This window comes from Mus caroli, unplaced genomic scaffold, assembly GCF_900094665.2.
Source record: "Mus caroli unplaced genomic scaffold, CAROLI_EIJ_v1.1 scaffold_10277_1, whole genome shotgun sequence".
In the NCBI taxonomy this organism is placed as follows: Eukaryota; Metazoa; Chordata; class Mammalia; order Rodentia; family Muridae; genus Mus; species Mus caroli.
The window spans coordinates 20,887-31,631 of NW_018388894.1; the positions used below are offsets into that span (position 1 = coordinate 20,887).

At 41.0% G+C, this 10,745-nt stretch overlaps 1 pseudogene; it reads right to left on the minus strand.

The window, feature by feature from the left end:
- Positions 1 to 845: 845 nt before the first annotated feature.
- LOC110287840 lies at positions 846 to 5,094 on the minus strand (annotated as a pseudogene).
- Positions 5,095 to 10,745: the final 5,651 nt, after the last annotated feature.

A 10,745-nucleotide genomic window follows, 5' to 3' on the forward strand; every position in this document is an offset into this window, starting at 1 on the left:
TCCATTAACATGACAACTGATAACTGTGTAAGTCAAAGCACACTCTCAAACAAAAGAAATGGAATATGATAGTGAAGACCATTGCTAGAAATATTTTGTCCTTCAAAAATACCATTACCCTTCTAGGAAGAGTTTGCGAACAGCTCATCCAACACCTTAACTAATAGATGAGGTACAACAAAACAGAGAGAACACATCAGTGTTTTGATAGCTCAGAACACTCAGTCCAGACTAAATGAAAACCACCAAGTTAACCAAGATGTTCACAGGTTTCAATAACCCAAGAATATATAAATATGTACTTGAAAAAGAAAAAATGTAAAATAAGTTTATGCGAGGAAAGCAAAAGGAGTGCTGAAGATAGAAGATTTTAAATGCTCAGGCGATTGAGAAACAGGTGCCCCAGTCTTTGTCTTTGTCCAGAAGCCTGATATATTCTTGTTTCATGACTGAGTTTAGAATTGTCAGAGATACTGTAACCTTAGCATCTATTAGGACCAGATTGATGACCCTTTAAGGCCTTAAACAGCAAGAGTAGAGACCTCTGTTGCAGGATATTTGATTTCAATGTGAACCCTGAGATTGTATTTTTTCTTATGTTCGAAACACATATTTATATTTATGAAATCATCTGAAGTTGATTTGCATCATTTCAACAAGTAAGGGCATTCACTGAAAAAAAAATCTGACATACAATGCACATGTCATTAGAAAAGACTTATTGACACATTGAGGAGTCAAGGATTTTTCCTTTTATTTTCTCATGCAGATCTCACCACAGCATTCATCAAGCAGCCCAGAAGTAAGAACACTTCAGCAAGGGAAGCCCAAAAGTTGTAGTCTTCTCAGTCATACTCAGAGAATCAAATGTCCTGACTGGCTTGCTGAGTTTTAGCCAGTCTAATCTTCACAGATTGGGTGATTATCTTTTCTGGGCCTCTTTTCTTTTCCTAAGGTTGATTAAGTTTAGCCTGTCTGTCTACTCAAATCTTCTGCCAGTACCTCTGCTCATGATCACCAGAAAGGGCCTTGAGGTTCCAACAGTGCATCTTCCTAATTTCAGTCTGTGCATCCATTACTGCCTGAGCATCCTCGGGGGCTTTGCATTAGGCATGGCATTCAGTATCTCCATCTAGCAAATCAATGCAAAAACATTCTGAGATTGTGTCCAAAATATCCTTGACTCATTTCCTGCCAAGTAGAGGCTCTTCGCCCACGATTTTCACAATCACTCCAGACATGAATTGTGGGACTTATGCATTGACCTTATCCTGTGTGGAGCACGCTTGGCCACTGCCTGCTGTAGCCTCTTTACAATCTGTTTCTATTTCGGACTTTAATTTTATTTGAGATATTGGTGTTCGTTGTTGTTTTTATTATTGTTGTTTTTGTTTTTTGTTTTGTTTTGTTTTTCTTTAGAGAAGCCATGCTAGCTTTTTGCAGTGCCAAATACTCTTTCTTCAAATTCATTCCATTCAGTCTTGGAAAGCACTCTCAATGGTATAACTTCCTTCCCCATTTTATATCTCTCCTTATGTTTCTTCTTATGCTTCCTCTTCACTTTTGAGAGCAAGTCACATTTCTGTATCCTGCCTCCTTCTCCTCTTCAATAGAGCAGAATTCTAAGTCTCTGCATTCCTTGAAGACCTCAGAAGCAGCTTGGCCAATGCCATCCTTCTGAGGCCTTTTGTTTGCTTTTGGCCTTGGTGGGGAGGGGAGGCAGTCTTCGTCCTCCACACTACTTCTCTCCCTCTTCCCTGCCCAATGCATCGACCTTGTATCGCCTTTTCTTTTTCTTTGCAGGTTGCTTTGGAGCTTCTGTGGGTTTCTTCTTCAGAGCCCTCAGAGGCAGTCCTTGGTCTCTTCATGACTTTACACATGCCCGAGTTGCTGCTGTCCACAGCTGACTCTTTGGCCTGCACACTCTTTTCCTTCTTTATTTTGCCTTTTTTTCTTTTTCTTCTCTTCATCTACTCATAAGGAAGGGATGGGCTTGTTTTTCACTGTCTTAGGGAATATGTCAGGCCTTCTAGAAGCTTTTTCTGGTGGATTGTTCAGAAACTCAGTGATTTTGCTGCTTGCCCTTTTGTTTCAAACTCCACAAAGGCAAATACCTTAAGATCCCCAATAGACTTGTAATGTGGAATACTTATGTAAACCACATTGCCGCATTTCCCACATAATCTCTCAGTCCAGCTCTGAGTAACATTTCTGGAGCCAACTGTCCATATACCGTGTATTCTTCCTTGTCCTTTGGTCTCTATCACCTAGAGGTTTTTCTCTCCTGATTCTGGTCCCTTCTAAGACCAACTCTAAAAAAGATGAGCTTTTAACTGCTCTGGCTATTAGCTTCCCTTCAGTTGTCAGCTTCTTCATTTTGTTAAAAGACACCAGGAGAGAAATGCCCACTGCCCATCTGGCATCTGCAGGTACCAGCTCTTACATACCCACTGCCTTCATTTAACCTCTACAGGCACCTGAACTCTTAGGCCCCCTGCCTTCATTTTGCATCTACAGATACCTGCACTCTCATGTCCACTGTCCTCCTCTGGCCTCTGCAGGAATCTATCCTCACATGTCCCCTGCATTATTGACCCCAAGAGGTACCTGCACAAAAATGGCCACTGAATACCCTGGATTTGGAAAGCAGCTGAAATATTTAATTGGGGCTTAACAGATCATCATAGTAGTAGCATGGAAGACAGTGGTCCTGAGGATAATTGGAACTGTTGGCACCTGGTTAACAAGGTTTTAGAGGTAGGAATATTAATATGAGGCTTTGAGACAATTCTTTTGGTATTTCAGCAATGATTTTGGCAGATTTCTATCCTTGTCTTAAAAAATCTTCTTGATGCTAAATTGAAGAGTTATGGACTAACAGCTTTGACAGAGGACAGTTCCAAACAATCTAACATTGACTATGTTCTGTGGCTACTAGTGGCCGGTTTTTGAAGATCTATAATGAAAATGAGCAAACAAATGAAACTCAGGAAGAATGAAGACCAACGTGTGGACACTTTGGCCCTTCTTAGAATTGGGAACAAAACACCCATGGAAGGAGTTACAGAGACAAAGTTTGGAGCTGAGACAAAAGGATGGACCATCTAGAGACTGCCATATCCAGGGATCCATCCCATAATCAGCCTCCAAACACTGACACCATTGCATACACTAGCAAGATTTTGCTGATAGGACCCTGATATAGCTGTCTCTAGTGAGACTACACCGGGGCCTAGCAAACACATAAGTGGATGCTCACAGTCAGCTATTGGATGGATCACAGGGCCCCCAATGGAGGAGCTAGAGAAAATACCCAAGGAGCTAAAGGGATCTGCAACCCTATAGGTGGATTAACATTATGAACTAACCAGTACCCCGGAGCTCTTGACTCTAGCTGCATAAGTATCAAATGATGGCCTAGTCGGCCATCACTGGAAAGAGAGTCCCATTGGACTTGCAAACTTTATATGCCCCAGTACAGGGGAAAGCCAGGGCCAAAGTGTGGGAATGGGTGGGTAGGGGAGTTGGGGGGAGGGTATGGGGGACTTTCGGGATAGCATTGGAAATGTAAATTGAGGAAAATACCTAATTAAAAAAAAAGAAAATGAGCAAGCTGAGCAAGGAGAAATACATAATGTACAACTTGGAGGAGAAAAGCAGTGGGAAGTAAAAAACAGATGAAAGAAAAGCCTGATTTTAAGTGGAACAATGGGAGTAGTGACCTTAGTTCAAGACCCCACCTAGCTAAGCTTCTATCCTGTTAAAAGGAACTAAAGTAAATCTTAGATTGTATACACCCTTTTAAGCATTAAGATGGCAGTTTTCTGAGTTCAAGGCCTGGTCTACAGAATGAATTCCAAGACAACCAAACTTAGGCAGTGAAGGAAACTATCAGTAACAGAAAGCTGGTAACAATGCATTTGAACAAGGGGGCCATGTTTCAGCCCTAGAAAGCAGGAAAGCTTGGCAAATTGGGCCACATGGTTCTGCCTTTAGAGCCAAAGATAAAGAAAGGCATTATGGAGTCTCCCTTCACAGCTAAGGAGGGTCATGGAAGTCAGTCATGTGGTAGGGATGTCTCTGAATTGAGGCCTAGAGAGGATATTCTGGGATGGTATGAAGATGAAGCCTACATTGTCTTGAGACCACAAGATGTTAGAAATGCCAAAATAGTGGAATAACTGTTCATGAAATCTGCTAAAAGGGAGTGGTACCAGTCCAGGAGAAAGAAGTGTGCTGCAATCAACAAAGTTCAAAGGAGTTGGAGACCTGAAGAGCACTTTGGCATCTGACAGATTGTTGCAGAGTTTGGAGTTTGCCAAGATACTTTTCAGTCTTGCTTTGGTCCAGGATTTTTGTACTATGCTCCCTTTTCCTCCATGTATGTACTGTGCTATTATTATGTTGGAAAAGTGATATAAAATTTAAAAGTATAAGCAGGTCATAGTTGCTGGAGGTAGCTTAGGAGGTGTTTAACCTGTAGAGAATTTATTGGTAAAAGACTTTTTATATAAACTCAATTGCCATCATCACATTTTATGAGACACATTTAGACTTACAGAAGTGTAGCTAAATTGTGGTGTCTTACACTCTGTCAGAAGAATGTCTCATAGGTGAAGTTCTGCCTCCAATCAAAAGATATAGGTGGACTATCTGTCAGACTGATAACATGATTCACTGGGAGTGGAGGGATATGGACAGAAACCACTCCTATTTCCATGCCCTGCCAGCAACTGGGCCAACACCAAGTTCCTACCAGTTCAGGGACTATTCTCTACATTAAATAATACCAAATGAACATGGAAACAATAGGGGAAATTGCAGTCTATGTTGTCTGACTTAGAGAGACAGGCATCCTAGTGTCCTGCCAGTCACCCTGAAATACTTTTTCTTGCCTGTGGAAAAACCTGGGACGTCTGATGTTCACAGGTCTTATTGTTCCAGAGAAACAAAGTGTACTATGTCTTGGACTGGAAAGATGCATTCTTCAGTCTCCCATTGTCAGAGATGAATCAATCCATCTTTGCTTTTAAACGGACAGACCCAGAGAGAGGCTACAGTGAGGGGGAAACTTACCTCGACCAGGTTGACCATGGATGTAAGGACTCTAAATTCAAACCTGCAGTCCTTCTATCAGGGTTTCCTAGAAAAATAGATCATAAAAGAGCCACTGAGGGATTACTGCAAGAGCTACACACTGTGGGGTATGGAATGTGACTTTGTAAAAGGCTACATATCTCGACTACCAACTGAGGGGATGAAAAAGGAGCCTGTCTCAGAGTAGCATTGCTACCATACTTCAGATCCCAACTCCAAAGACTATGAGACAGGTTTAAGAGTTCCTAGGTGATCTTCTTTCTGAGCCCAGTGGAGGCTGCTGAGGGCTCCAGAGTGCTCTCCAAGCCACAGGACCTTGGGATCACCTTGGGATTATGGGTGAGTGGAATGCAACATCAGCTCCAAAGAATCGCAGAGGGTCTTTTGCCAGCAGGAACAGGGACAAAGGAACCCCCCCACCCGACCAGAGGCTGGAAGCCATTTAGGTCAGGGCCAGGCCTGCCATCTTCTGTGTGAACCTGGCCCAAGGCATCTAGGGCACCAGAGGACTCTCCACGCCACAGGACTCCTACCACACCCAGGACCTCCTGATCACCTGAGAGCACGTGGACGATAGAAGCAAAAGAGCTTCTTGGTCAGGGTCCCCTCAGGCCTTCATCCTCAGCCAGGAGGCAGAGATGAGACACAGACTCCTAGGCACATTCCTTGCCAGAGGAGAGTCAGCCTACAGGGAGGGTTCTGACCCAAGGACTCAGGAGGTGGATCAGAGCCCCAGACTGCTGGATAACTGCCCTGCAAGTGGAGAGCTTACCTGCAGAGAGTGCTCTGACCACAGGAACTCAGGTGAGAGTTGGACTCCCAGGAGTGCTGACAGAGGCTAAGAGAATCACAGGAGGATCAAGCTCCAACCAGAGAGAGCTTGATCATTAACACCAGAGATTTCGAGACGGCTAAAGGCAAAGGTAAGAATCTTACTAACAGAAACCAAGAACACTGGGCATCATCAGAACCCAGTACGCCTACCACAAGGAGTCTTGGATACCCCAATACATCTGAAAAGCAAGACACGGATCTAAAATCATACCTAATGATGGTGGTAGAAGATTTAAAGAAGGGCATTAATAACTCACTTAAAGAAATACAGGAAAACAGTGCTAAAGAGGTAGAAGCCCTTAAAGAGGAAGCACAAAAGTCCCTCAAGGAATTAGAGGAGAATACTGCTAAAGAAGTAGAAGCCCTTAAAGAAGGAACACAAAATCCCTCAAGGAATTACAGGAGAATACTGCTAAACAAGTAGAAGTCTTTAAAGAACTAAAGGCAAACACTACTAAACAGGTAGAAGAAGCACAAAAATCCCTTAAAGAATTTCAGGAAAACACAACCAAACAGGCGATGGAATTAAACAAAACCATCCAAGATCTAAAAAGGGAAGTAGAAACATTGAAGAAAACCCAAAGGGAGACAACTCTGGAGATACAAACCTTAGGAAAGAAATCTGGAACCATAGATGTCAGCATCAGCAACAGAATACAAGCGATGAAAGAGAGAATCTCAGGTGCAGAATATTTCATAGGGAACATGGACACAAGTATCAAAGAAAATGCAAATGCAAAAATAGCATAACTCAAAACATCCAGGAATTCCAGGGTACAATGAGAAGACCAAACCTACAGATAACAGGAGTAGATGAGAATGAAGATTTTCAACTTAACGGGCCAGCAAATATCTTCAACAAATTTATAGAAGAAAACTTCCCAAACCTAAAGAAAGATATGTCCATGAGCATACAAGAAGCCTACAGAACTCCAAATAGACTGGACCAGAAAAGAAATTCCTCCCACACATAATAATCAGAACAACAAATGCACTAAATAAAGATAGAATAATACAAGCAGCATGGGAAAATGGTCAAGTAACATATAAAGGTCGGCCTATTAGAATTACTCCAAACTTCTCACCAAGACTATGAAAGCCAGAAGATCCTGGACAGATGTTATAAAGACACTAAGAGAACACAAAGGCCAGCCCAGGTTATTATAACCAGCAAAACACTCAATTACCATAGATGGAGAAACCAAAATATTCCATGACAAAACCAAATTCACACAATATGTCTCTACAAATCCAACCCTTCAAAGGATAGTAAAGGGAAACTCCCAACACAAAGATGGAAAGTACACCCTAGAAAAAGCAAGAAAGTAATCCTTTAACAAAACAAAAAAAGAAGACAGCCACAAGAACAACTTTAACAACGAAAATGACAAGAAGCAACAATTACTTTTCTTTGATTACTCTTAACATCAATGGACTCAATTTCCCAATAAAAAGACATAGACTAACAGAATGGCTACACAAACAGGACCCAACATTTTGCTGATTGACGGGAACCCACTTCAGGGATAAAGACAAGATACTACCTCAGAATAAAAGGCTGGAAAACAATTTTCCAAGCAAATGGTTCCAAAAACAAGCTGGAGTAGCCATTCTAATATAGAATAAAATTGACTTACAACCCAAAGTTATCAAAAAAAAAAAAAAAAANAAGGAAGTGCACTTCATATTCATCAAAGGTAAAATCTACCAAGATGAACTCTCAATTCTAAATAGCTATGCTTCAAATGCAAGGGTAGCCACATCCGTTAAAGAAACTTTAGTAAAGCTCAAAGCACACATTGAACCTCACACAATAATACTGGGAGATTTCAACAGCAAACTCTCACCAATGGACAGATCCTGGAAATAGAAACTGAACAGAGAAACATGGAAACTAACAGAAGGTATGAAACAAATGGATTCAACAGATATCTACAGAATATTTTATCCTAAAACAAAGGAATATAAATGTATTCAACAGATATCTACAGAACATTTTATCCTAAAACAAAAGGATATACTGTCTTCTCAGCACCTCATGGTACCTCCTCCAAAATTGACCATAAAATTGGTCACAAAACAGGCCCCAATAGATCCAAAAATATTGAAATTATCCCATGCATCCTATAAGATCACCACGTACTAAGGGTGATCTTCAATAAGACCAGAATGAAAAAAAAGCTAATATTCACATGGAAACTGAACAACACTCTACTCAATGATACCTTGGTCAAGGAATAAATAAAGAAAGAAATTAAAGACTTTTTATAGTTTAATGAAAATTAAGCCACAACATACCCAAACTTATGGGACACAATGAAAGCAGTCCTAAGAGAAAAACTCATAGCTATGACTGCCTCCAAAAAGAAACTAGAGGGAGCATACACTAAGAGTCTGACAGCACACCTAGAAGCTCTAGAAGTAAAGGAAACAAATACATCCAAGAGGAGTAGACAGCAGAAAATAATCAAACTCAGGGCTGAATTCAACCGAGTGGAAACAAAAAGAACTCTTTAAAGAATCAACCAAACCAGAAGCTGGTTCTTTGAGAAAATCAACAAGATAGATAAGCCCTTAGCCTGACTAACTAGAGGGCACAGGGACATATGCTAATTAACAAAATCAGAAACACGTTTTCAAATGCTCACTTCTATTATGTACTCTATAGAATCAATTACCTACCCGCTCTTTTCCTACATTCTACTGAAACACATATTCCCATGCCCATTGTTGTCATTTACTCTACAGAAACACAAATGCACATTTCCATTGCAAACAACACTTTACAGAAACACATGTTCACATGCCCAAAATGTACTGCATTTTACATAAACACACATTCACGTGCCAACTGCAAACTGCAACCTACAGAAACTTACAGTCACATGCCATTGGCATTCTGCACTATAAAGAAACTTTAATTCACGTTTCTACTGATAATCTGCACTCTACAGAAACACACATTCACATCCTCACTGCATACTGCACTGTACAGAAACCCACATAAACATGCCCTCTGCATAGTTCACTCTACAGTACAACACATTCACATGCCTGATGCAATCAATGTGTACATATACACATTCCCTCAATGCCACGTACTTTAATTGAGTCAGTTTGACAAAGCAAAAGATGGGAAGCTGACACATGAAGCAATGAGTTTCAAGGAAACTCTTTTCCCGGGGTCTGGCACCCTCTCCCTAATCCATATAAACCATAAAATCAATTTCCCACCCCTGCATTAGTCTAGTGTATGGACTCACGTGTTCTCTATTTAGTATTACCTTATTGTAATGCCTTTTTAGATTGAATTCTAACATAGCTAAGGCCTTTCCCAGTGTTCCAAGATCCCAGATAGCAGCAAGGAGCTTAACCTATTCAGTAACTAATTAAGCACTACAATAAAACAATTAAAGACAGAACCATTAATTCAATTGGTTTGCAGAAAGAGTCTGGAATTCTCAATGAGATAGAAATTCTTATTACNGACTACATTCCATGCCAAGAGCAAATTAATATACTATCCTGATAAATGGGAATTCTCCAGATATAGATAAGAATTAACAAGGCCTGGAGAATTTCGGGGTCAGTGATACTACATTACTCTTGAGGCCTGTCAAGAGTTAACCCCCCCCCCCGGAGCAATTAACACTAAAGTGTAAAACTCTTGCCTGGCGCAGGGCTGATCCAAGGCAGGTGCTAATCTCTAGTGTAAACATATTCCTTTTGAAGTCACTCCTCTTGCATCTGGAGGGATATTAATCTCTAAACATTTATCTGGTTCCTACAAATTCTTTTTGTAGTCACTCCTCTTGCACCTGGAAAACATCAATGTACCGTATCTGTTATTATTTGCAATTTTTGATATTCGCTGTAATATAATTAGTCTAAGCTCGACCAGAAAATTACATTCAGATTCAACACCTCTCTTGTGTGTGTGTCTCTGTCTGTCATTTCACCCTAAGCTTTGCCCACCTACTCTAGAGACCCGTTTCTTCGCAGTCACAGGGGCCCAGAGGGTCTGTGGCAGAATGGCGCCTTCGAACAGGGACACCAGAACAGGTTAGTCTTTCTTTTTCTTTCGTTTTTCTTTCTCTTCTTTATTTTCTCAGCCAAAGATAGGATCTCCTCGTGACAGTGCTGCAGACGGGCTGATATGCACATCAGTTAAGAGACAAGTAAGTTTTATTATGAAGCAGATGAAGCAGTAAAAGTCAAAAGGGAAGGGATTGTTTCTGTTGGTCTTTAAGCACATTTCGTGCAAAAAATCAGTCCCTGATTTCCAGAGGAGGGAAGCTTGACGTTAGAAGATTGGAAGCAAATAGGTAAGAATATGAGGCAGTTCCATTAGGAAAATCTATCTAGGAATGTCCCTGACAATGCCTTTATATTGTGGCAACAAATGAGGGATCTATTGACTGAGAAAACAGACCTAGAATTCCTTGCAGAGGAAGCTCCTTCAGAGCCCTCTGATGATCACAAATCGAAACCGTGTGCTTGTGAAGAGAAATCGTACTGTTCAAGCAAAAAAGGGAAAAGGTTAGAGAAAAGAGAATCAGAGACTATTGACAATGAAGATGATGATGAATGGGAAATTACTGAGGGAATGGCAAAGTGTGAAATTAAGGGAAGAAGAAATTGTTCTCTTAAACACCCAGACAGTAGTGAGGAGGAGTCTTTAATTATGGCACCAGTCACCCACAGACTGGTACCAAAGCCACATTGGCTCTTGCTGCCAGTCGGATTTGATGCTGCCGTTGCAGAAGCAAAAAGACAAGGAGACTTTACACTCACTTGCCCGGTAATTTGCGAAG